Here is a 20,874-nt window from a genome sequence, read left to right as displayed (position 1 = left end):
CTCAGGGTTTCTGTTTGTTCCCCATGGTCTCCTGACTGGGGTAGCCTGCATCTTTGCTGGAGAATGAGCTATCTGGAATCTGGCTGGGACCTGGTATGACATCAATCTTCCAACATTCAACATCACTGGATGACCCTGGGGTTCTTGTATTAGAATAAAAACCTCTCCCCACTTCTGTATGTCATGTTTCCCTTTAATCTTTTTTTCTAAACCGACAAGCCCAAAACATAACCTTCATAGTGGAGTGAAACGTACAGCGTGTCCTACTAGCTATGGTAAGAAAAGCACTTCCAAGACCATCAAAATCTAAAACGGGGGGAAATGGGGGGAAAAAATCTACCAAATCAGGGCTGTGTAGTAGGAAGAGCAGCTGCATTCCTACTGAGAAAAAGACAGAAACAAGTCACACACCACAAGCCTAGTTTTTAAAGGCCTGGATCATTTTCTGTAAAATACCATGAAGAAAGAACCAGTTGAACTCCAGTAATGCGCTCTCCCTAGCAGCCATCTGCCTCACTTCACTGGGAGTTGGTGGCACTTGGAGGAGGGCCTCTGAAGAGGATTGTAAGGTTCAGGAATATTTATATGGGAGAAAGTGATATATTCTCTTGAACTGGGCAGAGGTGCACAGAGCCATTGCAGCTGACAAACCACTGGCATTGCAGCTGACAAACCACACTGAAGAAGTGTGCATGCACACGAAAGCTCATGCCAAGAACTAACTTAGTTGGTCTTTAAGGTGCTACTGGAAGGATTTTTTTTTTTGTTTTGACACTGGCATAATGTGATTGAAATGTCCTGTGCCACTTAATAAAAATGCACTCCTATTTTGGACCAGCTACAGTTTCCAGATCATTTTCAAAGCCTCATGGGCAATGAACTGCAATTTTGCTGGGTAACTTGTGGCCATTCTATGTCCTTCCAGGTATGGCTGCTACTCATAAATCAGCTAAAGAACACCTTAACCTACACAGGCCACCTGAGACTCTAGTGAAGATGCTGGATAAAGCAAGCTTGTCCAGACTGAATACCCAGTGCTTTAGGAGGACTGCATTCCTTTCAGAACAGGTTTATAGCACTTGCCAGTAGTACCTCCATTTCATCTTGCTTGAGTCTTGATTTTAGTCCATTACCGCACCCAGGACAGGAGTTTCAGCCATACCAGCTGGAAAATCCCCAAGAGCTCTTAGGTATCCATCAAAATCCAGTAACCTCCAGGGATGGGGGGTTTTAATAGGTTCCCCAACCCTGTAAATGTAAAGCTACTGAAAGACAGCCTCAGTAGGAAATGACTCCTCCACTTTCAGATCACCATCCTCCTGGATAGCTGAGAAAACCAAATCCAAGTGTGTACTGATACATGTTTGGGGCCATGGTATGTTGGGAGAGCACCATGAATTTCTCAGTCTCCCCAGACAAGGCAGGGGCAAACTTCCTGAGAGTTTAAGAGGGGGGGCAGTATACCAGCTGAATTGCTGATCTGTCATGAGAGCCCAACATAAGCACTTCAGATAGTTACCCATCAGCACAAGAGGCCAGGTAAATAAATCTGAGTAAGAAGCCAATGTCTTTGAAGCACTTGCAGCCTAAATGTTGACCACAGAGAAGACGAGGGAGAGGCCAGGATAACAAGGGACAGGTGTGCGCTTGATGGTTTTATCCAGTCTTAGACACACATTAGAATGTTGAAAGGTCTGAAATGTTCCTAGGCTTTGAAAGATTGCAGAACAAATATCTGTAGGGATAACAGATGCATTTGCAATGGGTGCTGGCAGCTTAACAACATTTCTGATTTTGGAAAGAGTATTTAGCCATGCTTCTTTAAAGCTTCAGCATGCGATGGAAAGCTTTAAATTTCAAAACTTCAGAATCCAAGCCTTTTTAAAAAAATGAAGAAATATGTCATAGGTATTTTGCCCTTTTGCTGCACTTAGAATGGCTGCTTGGCATCATATTGATGTGTGGCATTGCATATAGGACTAGCACTCCAGTGTAAAAGATTTGAGCTGATTTGTCTGTCCTTGCAGAGCTGTCAAGAGTGACAGATTTTGGAATGTTTTGTAATATTGTGCTGCTGTCACAGCTGTGCCTTACTTGCAGGTACGATAAGTCTTGGAGCTGAGCTGTTCCGAGATTTATATAATGAACACACTCTTTAGCACTCCATTCTTGTTGAATCCTAGTATTACCAAAGAATAGGATTCTCCCCCCCCCCTTTATATATATATAAAAATCACATTACTGTCTTTTCAGCAATATATAGTAAGATTTTCAATACCTAGTGTATCATAAACTTGTTCCTCCTTATTTCTTAAGAATTTGTTCATTAGACTGATGCCTAGCTAGAATATTGTGCATGGGGAGATTAAAACCATGTGAATTACTATTCACAAATAATGCAATAAAGTTCAATTTCAAAAATGGCTTTGCTGCCCTCCTATCATATTCCAACACAGAGCTTTCCAAACTTTTCATGTTGGTGACACACTTTTTAGACATGCTTTTAGGATACAGTAATTCAGTTACACTAGCAGGTTAAACTAACCCCTTTCCAGCACGGGAAACATTCACAGGACACACCTACACACTGCAGCCCATAACTAAGATGTTGTGACACACAGTTTGGAAAGCTCTGTTCTAACATGTTAACTTCCTCTCTCTTTTTCCTGGACAATTCATCTGAAGTTATTTGGTTATACTAACAACCAATTTGTCTTCTGAGGTTTTAAACGTATTATTTTTCCCCAAATGAAGTGTTTCACTTGAATGAAAAAGGTCATGAAAAACATTAGCTGTATTTCTGCACTAGAAAATTCTCCACTGCACCCACCAGGTCTCAGAGAATTAGTTCATGTGGCCTAGATTCTGACTGGCGCTGATGAACTTGCTTCCTACTACAATAAGATGATGTTTTACATAAAAAAGGTAATCTTAAAACAGATGTAATCTTGTTTAAGCAGAGTGGATGGTGCTGGATGGTTTCTTTTTCTTTTGCCAAACTATTATTGTTTATCTCAACTATTTTTTTCCAGTATTTGGGATGTCCTAACCTTTTGGGTAGGGGACGCGGGTGGCGCTGTGGGTTAAACCACAGAGCCTAGGACTTGCCGATCAGAAGGTTGGCGGTTCAAATCCCCGCGACGGGGTGAGCTCCCGTTGTTCGGTCCCTGCTCCTGCCAACCTAGCAGTTCGAAAGCACATCAAAGTGCAAGTAGATAAATAGGTACCGCTCCGGCAGGAAGGTAAATGGCATTTCTGTGTGTTGCTCTGGTTCGCCAGAAGCAGCTCAGTCATGCTGGCCACATGACCCGGAAGCTGTACGCTGGCTCCCGCAGCCAATAAAGCGAGATGAGTGCTGCTACCCCAGAGTCGGCCACAACTGGACCTAATGGTCAGGGGTCCCTTTACTTTTATCTTTAACCTCTTGGGTAAGCTTACAGTATACTTAACAGACATGTTCTGATTAATTGCACAAAGGTACACAGCACAGAAAGGACATGTGGAACTGGCCGACCTGATTCCAGTACAGCACAAGGAGCCGTTGATGGGGAGAAGAAAGGAGATTTATAGAATCCAAGCGGCTTGGAAAGAGAAATGGGAGTGGTTATTTTTCTGCCTGTCCTAAAAATGTTTATACTGGTGTTCTGATTGTGCTTTAGCAGTTTACTTTCTCTCAAGCTGCTCCTCTTCTTGTTTTTACAGATAAGCTTCCTTCCTTGTTTCTGCCCCTCTGAAATTGCATCTCAGGATTTAATCATGCTCTTCTGGGATTAATTATACTGGGCAGGTTATGGAAGGCACAGCAGAGACTGGCATGTAGTTCTTTCAGGGAACAATTCAAAAGACACGGCCTAAAGTTGCAGTTTCACACCCCTGCTCTTTGGTAGTGAATGCTGTTAAGAATGATTAGTATAGTGATTGCCGTCACATGGGCACACACTTTTTCATCAAAGGGAGACTGTCACACTTCCTATGATAACTTTTATGGTTCATTAGCTATTAGCCCAGCAAGTCTGAACCAGAGAAATGCAAAATTTTCAGCACTATCCATGTGTGGGGAAACTACAGGGATAGCTATGATCCAGCCATTCCCCTCCTGAGCTGAAGGCCATACAATTGGGCAGGGCCTGTTGGCAGCAGCCCCAAGAAGCCTATGGGAGGCTGGCAAACCAGCCACTGACTTGTCTGAAACAGCACAGGTTGGGGGGGGGAGGAGAGAGAGCAGAAGCTGATTGGCCTGGGGTGATCCAGGAAGATCTATAGAGGAGGGACAAAAGTGAAAGAGAACCTCACCCAAATGCATGGTTAGCTAGGTTGATCATGTGAAAAGAAGGGAAGATGACACCTAGGAAGTGTGCTCAACTTCTCCAGATTCATAGTGTTGTCTGAGTCACAGAGTACCAGCGACCAGTCCTGCACTCAAATGAAGTGCCTTTGCTCCCGAAACAGACATGGAGGAATGGTGCTGTTACTGCTAGAGGAGTCTAATGTATCCAGACTAGCCCTTATCAACAAAAAACACAAGGTGGAAAAGCCTGCAAGGATCAGGTAACTGAAGCTGGATGAGATCCCTGGAAGGAATGCTAGAGAGTTCGTCAACGCTGCTTCCCATAAGAGGATAATGACAAGTTTCCATCTGCACTTTAAGAAGCTGGGACTGTGGACTTGAAGGGAGCCACAAAACTTAAGGTGAAGAATAACTGCTTCTGCTCCACCGGGCTTCAGTAATAACCCTGTTCACTGAACCAACCAGAGAGTATGGATTCTTTGGAAATAAGGGGTTGAGTGGGAGGCTTGCCTCTGACAGGATCACACAGTGTTAGATGTTTCTAGCGCACGCAGCAGTGCTTCACCAGGCCCAATAACAGGATGCCGCTCTGAACTGGAATATCTTTTTAGCTGTTCTTTCTAGGCAGTAATAACAATACAAGCCAGAGATTCAGGCAACAGGGAAGACAAAGCACCTGCTCTGCCTGCAGCCCTAACTCTCTTTGACAAATTTCACTAGGCCGCTGTGTCTCCTACAGTACCGAGAGGTGATCAATCACCCTTCCAGAGTGTTCTCAATAATGCAACAAGATGGGATGCCATTTCTTGCACATTTTTTTCTGTTTCACTAAAGAAGCACATACAACAGCAGTTAAACATTGCTCTGGGAAATATAGTGTGTAATTATTTGTCATACATCAAACAAACAAACAAACAAGAAAATCCAGTCTGCTTAAAAATGTACCCCCAAGCTACTATGTGCTTGTATAAAATTCTATCAGGTTCTGAAAATTCATCATCTGTTAAGAAATTATTGAAAGTAATCATTGTCCACTATAAAAGTGGAATAAATCTAAACAGCACAATGTTTAACAGAAGCTAGCTCAGAAAAAGCAAGGGAACCTATGCTTGTGAGCCTGTCAGTATCCTACCCTCTCCCCGTGCTTCCTACTTTAAAGTTAGAAACAGCAGCTAGCATGCAAACTACATGTATTTCCAAGTAAGAAGATGAGTTTCACCCAGTGCTATTTTTCTTGAAAAAGAGATGCTGGGACTCACCATTAATACCTTCCTTGTTCTTTTATAATAACAATGGCGCCCACCTGAGAGGTGCCAGAACCGAGTTCTGGCAAGTTCTGGGGGGAAAGCCATGGTTTCACTGCAGCCACATCCCAGTTTCCCTGAGTGCCCATGGATGAAATCCTCTCTTGCAGTGGGCATATGAAGCAAGGTGAGAGCCAAGTTGCCCAATAACTTTTCTAGACTTTGCCCTGCTTAAGCCTTGTGGCTACCAGGACCAGCCATTGCTTAGATTGAGACTACGCATCCTGCCCTACTGCCCAGGAGGAGGACATCTGTGTGGATGCTACCATTGGCACTGGACTAATGATGCTTTTGTAAAATTTCAGATGGGACTCTTCTACAAAGTGTGCAAAGACCCGATACAGTGGTACCACGGGTTAAGAACTTAATTCGTTCTGGAGGTCCATTCTAAACCTGAAACTGTTCTTAACCTGAGGTACCACTTTCGCTAATGGGGCCTCCCGCTGCCGCCGCACCACCGCTGCACGATTTCTGTTCTCATCCTGAAGTAAAGTTCTTAACCCAAGGTACTACTTCTGGGTTAGCCGAGTCTGTAACCTGAAGCGTCTGTAACCCGAGGTACCACTGTACTTGGATTCAACAGACCCCTGCTACTGTTTCCTTGCACTAAACCAAACTGCAAAATTGAGGCTTACAAATCAAAGTGGGTGTGTTAGCACCACTGAAAATGGCACTTCAGAATCATTCTCAAATAGGACAGACCGCATAGGCACTTAAATGGGAAGACACTAATACCAGATTAATAGTCATGGAATGTTAGCGTTAAGTAGGACAATCTCTGATGTCTCCCCTTTAAGTGCAAATCACTGGAAGGACGATTTCATGGCTAGGCCTCAAAGCACCACTTGCTGAATAAGTTACAAGTTAAGATCAGCCTTGCCAGATGTTTGAGGAAAATGGGAATATATATACCATCTGTCAGAGATCTGATCAGTAGCCAGTTCAAAGAGTGTCTGGGGAATGGCAGAGAAGAAGAAAAGGGATAGGAGAAGGAGCTGTGAATCTCCTTTAAGTGTCTCCAAACACATGTATTTAGTTCGAACAGGATACATTGATACAACTGTTAGTACTAGTTTTGGCCAGGCATATTTCAAATAAATTTTGTAGAACTACCCTTTATGGCTCTGAAACTTTCTGCAACACAATTCTAGATATGCCAGTGACACACAATTAATGCTATCAGTGCCTGTGCACCTTCTGCTTGGCAAGTATAACACCTTATAACATAATAATGAAATAGCAGCTAATGCCAAACAATAGAGGTGCAAACTGTGCTGACATTAAAGGGCTTGCAGCGCCTCTTCTTCAGTCTCACCTGTCAGTCACCTTCCAGTTGAGCTCTGGACTGTGGAATAGCTTTGTACTGTTCTACCTCTGGGTATGATGGCTCTTCGTTTCAGCAGAGGATTTTGACATTGCTCCATGTATTACAGGTGAAACTCGAAAAATTAGAATATTGTGGAAAAGTTCATTTATTTCAGTAATTCAACTTAAAAGGTGAAACTAATATATGAGATAGACTCATGACATGCAAAGCGAGATACGTCAAGCTTTTATTTGTTACAATTGTGATGTTTATGGTGCACAGCTGATGAAAACCCCAAATTAACAATCTCAGAAAATTAGATTATTAAATGAAATCAGCAAAACAAGAAATGCAAATAGAGCAATATTGGACCTCTGAGAAGTAGAAGCATGCACATGTGCTGAGTACTTGGTTTGGGCCCCTTTTGCATCAATTACTGACTCGATGTGGCATGGCATGGATGCTATCAGTTTGTGGCACTGCTGAGGTGTTATGGAAGACCAGGAAGCTTCAATAGCAGCCTTCAGCTCTTCTACATTGCTCGGTCTCATGTCTCTCATCTTTCTCTTGGCAATGCCCCAGATTCTCTATGGGGTTCAGGTCAGGCAAGTTTGCTGGCCAATCAAGCACAGTAATCCCATGGGCATTGAACCAGGTTTTCATACTTTTGGCACTGTGGGCAGGTGACAAAGTCCTGCTGGAAAATGAAATCAGCATCCCCATAAAGCTTGTCTGCGGAAGGAAGCATGAAGTGCTCCAAAATCTCTTGGTAGACGGCTGCGTTGACCCTGGACTTAATGAAGCACAGTGGACCAACACCAGCTGATGACATGGCTCCCCAAATCAACACAGACTGTGGAAACTTCACATTGGACTTCAAGCATCTGGCATTGTGTGCCTACCCATTCTTCCTCCAGACTCCTTCGTTTCCAAGTGAGATGCAAAAGCTGCTCTCATCAGAAAAGAGATTTCAGTTGCATTACTGAAATAAATGAACTTTCCCACAATATTCTAATTTTCTGAGTTTCACCTGTACATTGGCATAATATCCTATGCTGGTTTGCTATCCAAAACAAAAGGGATTATGGTGCAGTCTGTAAAGTGAAAAGCTGGAGTGCAGCTGCTCCATTTTTACAGACTTTCAATTTCCCTTTTTGTGATTCACTGAACATCTAAACTGAAGCATCCTAGAAAATCACAGCAGCTACTTCCATGGTGAGAAAAATACCATCTTGTGATTTTCCTACAAGCGAATTTCTGGGCCTTATTTAAAGGGTTGACTTCCTTTACAGTTTAAAATGGCTTCAGACCAAGCTACCTGTAAGAACCTGCTTAGGCCCTGTGATTGACCATGGAGGCCCTGCTCATATGTCCACCAATAACATCTATCAGGTTGGTGCCCCCATCCTTATGGAATGCCCTTCTGTTGAAGCAACAACTGGCTTCCTCCCTGACTACTTTTAAATGGATCATTTGTAAGTATCTGCTGCTGGTTTTATACTTTACACTTATGATTATAAAATATTTAAAATACATATTAACAGTAGCTGGCATTGCAAATATTCAGACACACAAGTGAACTGTTCACACAGTTACTCGCAATGGTTAACAGGCTGCAATAATGTCAGCATGGTTATTTGCTTATGAGTTCACAGGCTCAAACAGATGACCTGCCATGCATGCATGATGTGTTTTCCGAGTTTAAAATTAGATTTTTGTTTGTGCCATCTTGTTTTCTGTCATGTGGGATTTGAAAAGTCTGTTCTAATGTCTTCTAAAGTTTCTATCTCATATGCTAGGTGCAAAAGCTAAGAATAAACACGACAAACACAACAAACAGACACAAACATGAAGCTCTCAGCCAGAAATCTTTCACATAAACAATTACTGTTACATAGTCTCTCTTTTGAGATCGGGACTGAACTCCCAGTGGTTGACTGTGCTTTTTCAGAATGAAATAAACGTGTTCCAAAAACTATTTTTAAGAAGTAGAGTGACTTTTGCATTTGAAACTACAAAGCCAGCAACTTGGATTTAGGGTAGCTGAACTGAATTCTGATGAGGCTTGGCTAATTGGTTTTGAAGGCATTACCAAATAGTTAATGTTAATTAAAAACATTCCCAGACACAAGCCGTATTGTTTAAATATATACAGTGGTACCTCGAGTTAAGAACTTAATTCGTTCCGGAGGTCCGTTCTTAACCTGAAACTGTTCTTAACCTGAAGCACCACTTTAGCTAATGGGGCCTCCTGCTGCTGCCACGCCGCCGCCGCGCAATTTCTGTTCTCATCCTGAAGCAAAGTTCTTAACCCAAGGTACTATTTCTGGGTAAGCAGAGTCTGTAACCTGAAGCATCTGTAACCCGAGGTACCACTGTATATTTAATCTCATTAGTGTTATGGTGTTAAGGATAAAAGCATTAGTCAGTCAATGACAGTGTCAACTGCAGATTAAAAATCCACCTACAGATTTTTTAAAAAGCAAAATCCAAAATTAATAAAGGCGAAAAGATTAGAAGAAAATTAATTTGCCCTGCAGAAGATGCACAGCTGTTCTGAAGCATGCAAGTACTTATGGTAATACAACTGTGTTGATAGTCCTAGGTCTATAAGCATATGCCCAAATCCTAGTGTAAGGTGGGAGAGGACTACATCACACAAACACCCCTTTCTCCTTTCAAATAGGTGATCGGAGTTAATTTCTGGTTTCCAGACTAGGAACAACATGATATAAGCAGTACCAGTTTACATGTGAAGTCCTTCATCAACCTAACCATGGGAAGAATGAAACATACCTTCGTAGTCCCCTTACTGGACTGGGCGATAGATGCATGATATGATCAGACAAGGGACATGTTTTGGTAATACCAAATTCAATGCTACCATAAATCAATGTCATAGATGACTAGCCATCAGTCTCTAGTATAGTCAAGTGCACATGCTTTGAGATAACAACGAAAACATGGCCCTGGAGTGGTTTCCACCCAATCAGGGCTCAAATCACATCATGCAACCCTGGCTAGGCAACCACGTTTCTGCCTTGTAACAAAGTTTCTTATAATTATAAAACGATGAAAAAAGGGCTTTGATAGGTAAGGCAAGTCTTTCTCCCAGGACTGGTGGGACAAAGCCTTCCGCGAGGCTTGCTGAGGCAGCAGACTCAGGCGGCAGGCTCTGGATAAATCACTGTTTGCTACCTCCTGTTCTTGCCACCCCCTGCCAGCACTACCCCTACTCTCCACTGCTAACTCCTTTGACTCCTTTTCCACTGCCACCGATTCCTGTGGCCTTCAGGGCCCGATGGAGGAGGCGGCAGCCGGGGAAAGAAGAGTCTGTGGCGGAGGATTCAGTGGCAGTCGCCATGGGCAGGAGGCATTTTCTGTTTTGCCTTAAGCAGGAAAACATCCTGGGTTGGCTCTGCATTCTCCTTTATTCACACCCCACCACGCCCACCCCTGAAAAGAGAACCTGTATTTTAAAGGCTTCCTTTTCTTGGCTGAGGTGGCACCTCCAGTGGTGGTGGCAGCAGTGACAGAAGAGTGCAGGGACCCCAGCCCTTTTCCTGATGCTACATTTTTATATAAATCAGTGACATTTGTGTAACCATTTTGAAATGGTGATTGGTGGCTGGGGTGAGCTTTAAGGTGGTTTGGGACAAACTGTAAAGAGAGGGGGAGAGGGAGGTTAGCCAGATATGAAGAGAGGGAGGTTGGCAGCTGGGAGGAGCTGGCAGTAAAAGGTAAAGGTAAAGGGACCCCTGACCATTAGGTCCAGTCGTGACCGACTCTGGGGTTGCGGCGCTCATCTCGCTTTATTGGCCAAGGGAGCTGGCGTACAGCTTCTGGGTCATGTGGCCAGCATGACTAAGCCGCTTCTGGCGAACCAGAACAGCGAAAGGAAATGCCATTTACCTTCCTGCTGGAGCGGTATTTATTTATCTACTTGCACTTTGACGTGCTTTCAAACTGCTAGGCTGGCAGGAACAGGGACTGAGCAACGGGAGCTCACCCTGTTGCGGGAATTCAAACCGCTGACCTTCTGATCGGCGAGTCCTAGGCTCTGTGGTTTAACCCACAGCGCCACCCTGCTGGTAAATAAATATGATCATCATTAAAAGGAAAAGTCACTAGAATAAGTTTAGGCATCATTTTTCAAAACACAGGATCTGCATTCAGGGCTTATTCCACAATCATTCCTGTTACACTTTAAAACAACAGTAAGAAGTGTTGTTTAGTGTGGGAGAAACAGCAGAGTTGTGAATTGCTTTCTTGAATGGAAAAGCATCAGAAGCAAGTGGTGAGGCTTATGTGGCTTCCTCCACTGAACATAGGCAGCAGCAAGTTGCTGAAGTAAAAGAAAATGTTTTCTTTTTTGCCATATTTTACTCTTTAGAGAAGCTGCGGAGGAATTGGAGAGCTAACCCTCTGAAATGTGAACTCCTTTACCTGACTCATTCTCCTGGGGATCTGCATTTCAGAACAATGCTGGGGAATGAAATGCAGTCATTATCATTGTTCAAAATGTGGTAGTGAAGCCTTGAGTGACGTTAATGCCTGCAGAAATCTCCCAATATCTTTGTCTGCAGGTGGCCAGCTACTCAAATACATCTGGGCCAGCTGAAAACACACTCCTGACCTCAAAAGCCAGGGGGGCACCAAAGGATCCTTTGCTGGTAATCAAAGGAAATGCAACACTGATTAATTCCTCCTCCTGATGGACAGCACAGCAGCCTTGGTACCTGCATGAAGTAATAAAGTCCAACTGCCTGCTCCTTAAACGGGTGGCATGTTTAAGGGTTCACAGATAATCAAATAAAATTTCTTTACAATTCCTTCAAACTCATATCAGAACTGCCTCTAAATATTAATACTGTATTCTGGATTTTAGTTCACTTTAGGTGACTACTCTGATTTTATTTTTAACCATATTTCTATGGTTCATCAGGTTGTTATGAAAATCTCCTTTCCATTTCTATAAATGTTTCGGTCTCTTTATGACTTCCTTTCTGCAGCTTGTCTGACTTCAAATATTTAGTGGCTGAATAAAATGGTTATTTCCCCCTTACTTCTCCGAAGCGCATGAAAGCAACAAACCCTTTACATTAGTAAATGTTCCCAGGAGAAAATCTTGTTTGAACAGTATTTAAATCACATATTTTAATGGTTTGTTTTATTTTATTTTACAGAACATAGATCTAAAGCATAAACTTTTACAGATTCAGTGGTACCTCCGGTTAGGAACTTTATTTGTTCTGGAGGTCTGTTCTTAAGCCGAAACTGTTCTTAACATGAGATGCGCTTTTGCTAATGGGACCTCCTGCTGCTGCCATGCCGCTGGTGCGCGATTTCCGTTCTCATCCTGGGGCAAAGTTTGCAACTAGGGGCATCTACTTCGGGTTAGTGGAGCTCATTACCTGAAGCATTCGTAAGGAGGACGGTATGTAACCCGAGTTACATATAATGCACAAAAGTAAGCCTGCTGGAGGTGTTAGGGCTGCATTAAAAACAACAACACTATTTCATTACAAAACTCAGTGCATATCCTGACGGCCATTGTTATCCATAAACAGCTACACTGATGAAGCAGTAATTGTAGAACCGTGTCCCTGCACAGTGCACTAATGTTGCATCATGAGTCTTGAATCCACCCAGATGTTGTATAAGAACTGCTCTGGATATGACCACTCTCCCATTTTGCCTACGGAAAGAATATATATATACACACACAAATATACAAATTGCATCAGGTGCTGGGGTTGATTACCAAGGGGATCAAAGCTGGCAAGAAGGGGAATTTAACTGTTTTCTTCCCTACAGTGATTCTGAGGAAAATGCCTCATCTAAAGAAGGCCGTTGAATTTTTCCCCAACCCAGAAGATCAGGCTATCAGATTACTAACATGTGCTCTAACTAGAAAGGACATTTGAAAACTTCCTATAAACTGGAGCACATCCAGAATGCTGCTGTTTGTCACCTGATTAGGGGGTCAAGATTTGGGGAATATAACACCAGTTTTGACCTAGCTAAACTGGCTGCCTGAATGTTTTCAAGGCCACCTTAAAGTATCGGTGGTTAAAACCTTGAACAACATTATCCCATCTCCCATTCTTTGAGAACTGCTGATGAGGCCATGTTCAGGTTGCAATACATTTTGCACCCAGGTGAAGTTATCTAGACTATGGAGCAGTGCCTTATCTATTGTGGAACCCATACCCTTGAACAAACCAAGGACGGCCTCTATGGCCAGCCATCACCCTAGCTGGCTTTATTACCAGATGCAGATCTTTGGGTTAAGGAAGATATTTCTTATATTTAACAGGTTCACTAGTCGAGTGAGGGTTGACTAGCTGTTAACATTTTATTGCTGCATATTCCTGATGGATGCATTGTTGCCAAATGTTTCATTGTGGTATTATGGATTATATAATGTATTCTTATTTATATGCATTGCCTTCTACCTAAAGGTGCCACTGGTTGATTTATGCAAATCTTTAAAATCCCCCTCGCCATTATGCTCCGTTGTAAAGGCACATCTGCTTTAATAAGTCCTTTACCCTCTTGGTAATGGAAAGCTGTTTGTGCAGATTGCTTAGTCAGTGCTGTATATTGCACTGTGATTCATGTAAGCAGTGTACACACCACGCCAAATTCATTCACTTTGATGGCTTCTGTGATGAGACTCCACTGCAAATTCAATGAGGAAATGGTATAGGTAAAGGGATTGCACACCAGTTTGAAATGGAGGTTGGAGCTTACAGATGAGCTGAGATGTAAGAATGGCATGCATAAGAAATGGAAGAATGGAGGAATCATGAAGGAGGAGTGTGTTTCGAGTAGCCAACAGTTGCAGGAAGGAGGTCAGGCAGGCCAAAGTTCAGAATGAGCTCAGGCTTGCTAGAGAGGTTAAAATAATAATAATAAATGTTTCTTTGGCTATGTTTGAAGCAAGAAGAACAAGCAAAGTAGTAGGTCCTCTGCATGGAGAAGATGGGGTAGAATGTTGGGTGACAGAGATAAGGTGGAACTGCTCAACACCTTCTTTGCCTCTTTGCCCATCCTGGTGATAACAGAATAAACAGTGCAAGGAGGCAGCTGCAGCCCAAGCTAAGAAAATAGGTGATAAGGGAACACCTAGCTATTTTAAATGAAGCCAAACCTCTGGACAGTGATTGTTTCCTGCAGTTGGAATTATGGGTGTTGTACAATTCCTGAAACCTTTAATTCCCCCCTTAATATCCGAATTTAAATTTCATTTTTTGTGGGTTTTCTAAAAAGTATATTGTATATTTGTATATTTCAGCAAAGCTTGTAAAACTCTGAATCCTTGGGGGGGGGGGGAGCGGGAGCCAAGGACCACACAAATGAATTATGAATTGAATAGTAAACAGAACTGTAACAGAATCAGTTCCTTTTTTGGAGAGGTGAACTGGAACTAATTCCTTTATGGAGGGTGTAACTTGTACTAATTGCTTTTTAAAATGAACTTTCCATGCACTAGCTATAACTGAGTAGCTAAAATGCATGCTTTGCATGCAAAAGATGTTCAACCCCTGGCATCTCCAAGAACTTTGGGGCTGGAAGCAGCTCCTGTCGGAAACTCTAGAGAGAGTCACTGGCATTCAGTGTCAAAAATACTGAGCTATATGGACTGATGATTTAATTGGTATAAGGCAGAGACCTGTCTTCCTTAGTGAAACTGATGAGGCAGCCCCTGAGACATTTGCTTGACTAATGAGGTTCAAGGCATCCCGTGTTTTAGGCACAAACAATATGTGCGCAATTGGGCACACACACACAGTGTTAAACCTGGAAGTGACCTGGAAATGTCATAAAAAGGGCGGAACAGGGGCAGGGTAGGGGCAGATTGGGGTGTTTAAATTGCACACAGTTTCACACAAATGCACAATGAGCTGGAATGCAAGCCCCACACAAATCAGGAATTGCCTGTAGTTGCATATATTGATTCAACTTGGATTTGCAAGACCTCCCATTAACTATAATGGAATTTGCTCATTCTCTAAAATTTGTTTCTTCAGTGCTGGTAATGGGGAAACCATAGTGACCCAGAAACCAGAATTAGAAAGTTAAGCTGTTAACTTAAGCTCTGACTCCAGGAAATTAAAAATGAGAGTTTATAAAGGTATTTAAATGACATTTTTATTGGTTTAATATTCTAATAGAGATTAAATTGCATTAGCAACCTGCAGCAAGCATATTAATAGGCAACTTCAACAATCAGCCAGTATCGCACAGCATCAACCTCAGCAGAAATGACAGGCTAATAAGTGCACCACCACACAGGGCTGACAATTTCTGCAGAGCCGAAAACCAGACCTGGAGCATTTGTGTCACTTTGCACCTGTATGGGTAGGCAAGGAAACCACTGGAAATTGCATTTGAAATAATGATCAAGTATTTCTTCAAAAGGAGGAATACATTAGGCACAATTAATAAGCTGTAGGAGATTATGTTCTTTAGCCTTCATCATAAATCTATCGAAATGTAATGTTTTCCCACATTATATATACATTTAAAGCAACTCCTTCATAACTATCTGTGTGACACGCACAGTAAGTCAAATACACAAGGCCCTTTCATATCACACACATACATATCTATGGTGTAGGTATCCTCTTCAGATATTCACCCTGAAACATGACATCCTTGTCTCCAATGGCCCAAGTGTATCCACTCTACCGCCACCCTTCCTATGCTAAGTGGGAGGAGGAGGAGGAGGAGGAGGACATCCTAGAACACACCTAGAAAACACATTGAGACCAGGAACTCTGATAATGCAGACTAACCAATCATGGGGAGGCATTTAAAAGCATTTAGCCAAATCAACCAAGTAGCTCCCTTTAGACCAGCCATGGCCAAACTTGGCCCTCCAGCTGTTTTGGGACTACAACTCCCATCATCCCTAGGATCAGTGGTCAGGGATGATGGGAATTGTAGTCCCAAAACAGCTGGAGGGCCAAGTTTGGTCCTGTTGCACTAAACGTTTGAGATTGGGGAGTGGCAGAGGCAGTGCATGAGGGGGACACATGAGGGTGGGGTCAGTGCACATGTGCTTGGTCCCCTACATATTTTCTGGCCTTGTGTATTTAGGCAGAACATGTGGGGAAAGGTATTGTTTCTTGAATTGTGAAGCAAGGATGGAAACTATTGTATGGGGAAAGCAAACATTTTATTATACTTTAGGAGTAAAGCAATGTGGCCAGCTGGAGAGAGGGAGCGGGACAGAAGAAACTGAAAAGGTCAATCAACAAAAAGGACACTTGTCCTAATCTATTTCTGATTGTTCCTTCATGCCCAACTCTAAAAGAAGTCTTACCCTCCCAGACAGGCACACCTTGTTTATATGTGTACAGTATTATTCAGACTTAAAGTGTGTCCATGAACATCCGAAATCATATAGTTCTGCCCTTTGTAACCTTGAAAAATGTAAAAATAAACCACCAAGGAACAAATATCTTATCTTAAAAGGCAAAGCTGTCAGAGGCATATAAAACCTAATTTGCTTTATAGGTTCTGGTGAAAGATTCGCTAAAAAATAAAGGGCTTTCTTGGTCTAGGTATGCATTAGGAGGAATAATTTCCTTCATGGCAGTAGCATTTTTCCATTTGTCTTAACAATACTATCTCATCTATTTCAGCAGCAGGGAGTAATTCTGCAATATTTTCACCTTGACAGTGTAAGGTCCTATTGGCTCATTTCCAGGACATAATACTTTTTAGGATCACTTCCATTATCAAATCAAAGATTTGTTGTATTGTGGTGCCCTGTATTTGGACCTGGAAAATAGTTGTTATTATTATTAAGAAGTCATGTCAGTGCATGTAACAGATACCAAAGAAAGCATCTTCCATGCTATTTAATCCAGTTTTACAGATGCCTGATTTAGTATTTCCACACTACAGTGTAGCCAATCATAATTTCAAAAAGCTCTAGGTCATTTTATATTTGTCCTTGCTTTTCTTTGTGTGAGCCAGAGCATACATTTTGCTTTTCTGATGTTGTTATGCCAAATAAGCTATCTTTAATTAGATATTTTATTATTCTTCCAAAAGCAAGATTTGGGAATAAGTTATTTCCCTTAAATTCTAATGAGCTACATCCTCTCTCCCTTTTCTGCCTGTTTGGTTGAACCCGCACTGACTGGAGTCCAAAGGCTTTTACATACACAGTTTCTCTTAACAGTGACTTTTGCATACCACTCATGTAATGCCAATTGGAGGTGTAGTGTTTGTTAGGTATACTAAACAGATTGTTGGGGAAAGCCTTTGCGTGGACTTTGTCTAGCACAGTTGGTGATGGTGGCAACCATCCTTTTGGGGGCAAAGGGAAGTCAAATGTATTCAACTGTTGAAAATGTTACATAAATACTGCAAACCAGCACCATATTCCTGAATATGAACCAAAATTTAAACCTTAACCACAAAGTGTGTGCTTCTTCCATGAATGGGGTCCATAAGCTCTCATTAACTTTTACCAAAAGCTCTGGTACCTGGACTTGGTAATAGGAAGAGTCTGCTACTGCATAACATCTGGGCTATTGTCACAGGTTTGTGTGGAAACGTGTGCCAGATATTTCAATTCTCCATCGTAAGTTATGAATATGTAAGCTCTGTATAACAGTAATTCCTCCCAGACTTGCCCATAGCATCATCTTCATGCCTTTTAAGTGGCTGCAAGATTTAGCAGACTGTCCTCATTTTACTCCTATGAAATACAGTAAATGTTTTGTTTAGCACATCACTGTAGGTGGGTATGGATAAAGGCGTTTAGCAGCTTTAATACATCTTTTCTATATACTCAAAGTGGTTCACAATAAATAATGACAAAACAGGAAAAACAGAAAGACATCAATATATTGTCGCTCATAGTATCTCCCTATAAAAGACCATTCAAGACAGTTGCATAATAAATGCACCATAAAAATGCACTTCATTAGTAAGCACTTAGTCCAGGGTGCTCAGTGCAGTGTACATTATTTCCTTCCTCTCTACGTGAGCCTCACAACAACACTGTAAAGGAGGTTACATTGGGAGATGGTGACCAGCCCAGTCACCTAGTGAGCTTCATGGCTGAGACAAGATTTGAGCTTGGGTCTCTGGTCTAAGTCTAACATTCTAACCATTACATCACACTGGTTTCAGTCATACTAGTCACTCATAATACTACTGCTCTGCTACTTTCCCGTTCATGTATGTGAATCTGGTGATGATGTTCTTTCTGTCTTATTTTTAAACATTAATTAAGGCTGCAACCCATGTCTGTTCAAAGTATGTACCAGTTTATTCAGTGGTGCTTACTTCCAGGTAAGTGGGGATTGCTGCATACGCTACAAACTTATCAACAGTGAAGACTACACAAACCAGTCTCGCAGCAAAGTGAACTGGAGAAAATGTCTAGCTGCAGTTCTCATTATTTTCTAACCTTTTCCCAGTTGCAAACTTCTGTCCTTCTTCCCTGGGTTAGATTTGCAACCTGCCCGGTCAACAAGCAATGAATTATCAATATAGTTGCATCTGGCCACATAAAGGAAACACAGAAAGTTTGTTGGAGGGGGAGGTCCCTTCCGATAAAAGTAATTGGCCATAAACTCGTACTTGGATGCCCATAACTTCCTGCAGCTGCAGATGATGACTGTTAAATACATGAAAGCTAATGTAGCAAGTCACACCCCATAAAATCTAGTTATGGTTATGTATCAAAATGATGAGCCGCTTGTAAATTTCAGGTGCACCTGCACAGCTGTTTAAGACAGATTCTTCACTAACATTCAGGGCATGTTCGAGTAGCTGGCAGTAGTTTAGCCATCTATGGGAAAATATAAATAATCTCATGAATTGAGATGTAGGCGGCAGCCTTGGACACCTTTTCCAGGGAGTAGGTCCCACTGTAATCAGCATGGATAACTGTTCCAAATAGACATGTAGAGTTGTTGCACAGCAAAGTAACTTAGGTGAATTTGAAGGCAGTTTCTATGGAGAAATTAGCAGGGATACAGTACAGTGCCACAGAAAACGACAGCCTTGTTAATGCTTATAGGATAAGCTATCCCTAGATGAGAGAAATAAACTGAGGGAGATGGAGGTGGGGGGAGCGCCGTTTTAGCAAGGGAAAGTGGCACTGAAACAAGAGGCCAAAATGACAGTCACCAGATTAAAATATTGATAATATAGTCAGAAGCAATGTAGGCAGGCTGGTCAGGGGTGTGTGAAGGGAAACTGGAGAGACCAAAGGTCTGACTCAGTCTAAGGTGGCTTCCTGTGTTCCCACTGGCCATGCTGGTTGATTGGGGCTGATGGGAGTCCAACAACATTTGCAAGACACAAATTGACTACCCAGGATCTTTTAAATTCTAATGCACAGGTATTCAGTAAAGCCATGCCACTTTTCTACAACCTCTATAAGATTGGTGTAACAGTGCAGCTGGGATTGGCAGAGGGTAATGAAGCTCCCTTATCTCACCCACCATCCTATCACTTTCATTATGACAATGAACCAGTCAGCAAAGCAGAACTAGTTTGCCATAAAATCTGTCCAAGAGGAAAAAAATGTGTAGAGTACAAATGCTGCATAAGCTTCATCATATCCCTCTCTAAATTAAATTTCCAGCAATGCTTACAGGAGAGAAGATTAATTAAGGGTATGGCAGGAAGTGGTGAAAGTTCAGGTGAGCTTTTAAAAAAACCATTCAAGTTAATGGTGTTTGCAACTTATCTAAGTTACTGATAATGATTTTCCTGTTAATCTAGTTTGTTCAGAAATCAATTTTTTCCTTAAATGTGATTCTGCAGGGATAAACTTTCCTTTATCTTGTTTACGGCAACATGGACACTCCCAGGAGAGCTGCAAGAGATCAATCATTTTTCACTCCTATCCTTCTAATCCCAAAACTCAATGTTCTTCACTGATTTTTGAATGATGGCTTCAGACATTCCCTAGAGCACAGCCCTTTTGTTAGGCTGAAGCGAATGCTGCCTGTTAGGCAGGAGAAGCCAAATACAAATAAAGAGCAATTAAAGCATTGATTGAAGAACATGATTAGTGCTTTTCAAAGTCTGTCCTATTTCTGTGTCTGTGGTGGTTTTGCTTCTTCAGGGAGTGTTAGATACATGCTTCTCCATTTTTCTTAGCTCACAAGAATGCTTCTTGACCAGATGTGGTCAGACAACTGGGCTTTGATTAGGGTGGCTATGTGAAAAGAAGGGCAGGACTCAAGAGCATTAAATAGTTGAGCGGAAAAGAGAATTTCACCAGGTGCAGCTTGACATCTGCTGAAATCCCCCCCTCTACAGAACTATTCAACATGCATGAGTCCTATCCTCTTTTTCACATAGGCTTCCTAGCCACAGCAGCTGTGTAAAAATACCATGTGCTTCCACAAGAATGTGCCCCACCCCACCCCATGGCAATTGCAGGGAAGCTTGTTCCACAGTCTCCTACCCTGTTGGGTGTGGAGGGTAAGGATTTTGAATAAGGCCTTCATATCAGTGCTACCCAGATTGTGGAGAGTGAGGGAACAAAACCTACACAACCGTGCTGTCCAGATGCTCTGCTCTGGGAGATCCTGCATACCACAATTTTAGGTGCCTTTCAGTAGCAGGCCATTTTTGTGGAGACATACATTATATGGAAACACTAATATGACTGCCCCAGTTTGTTGATCTGGCTGGCTTTTGTGTTTTTGTTTCTGCTGCTGGTAGTGATCGATGGTGTTTTAACTGTTTTAATGGATTAAAACATTAACTGTTTTAATGGATTAAAACATTAACTGTTTTAATGGATTGATCACTTTGTACCTAATTTTTTAGTTGCCCTACGCATCTCACAGGAGTGGAAGTTTCAGGGTAAATACATTTTCATAAATAATAGAAGAAACTATTTTTCCAGGTGCAACTCATCATGGGGATTGCTGACAGAGATCAAGAGTAGACTTGTAAGATGGTAGTACTGTAAACAGTTA

This window comes from Podarcis melisellensis (genome assembly GCF_964234715.1).
Source record: "Podarcis melisellensis genome assembly, chromosome: 3".
NCBI classification, from domain to species: Eukaryota; Metazoa; Chordata; class Lepidosauria; order Squamata; family Lacertidae; genus Podarcis; species Podarcis melisellensis.
The sequence above is the reverse complement of the archived record's forward strand: the minus strand, read 5'-3'. Positions refer to the sequence as shown.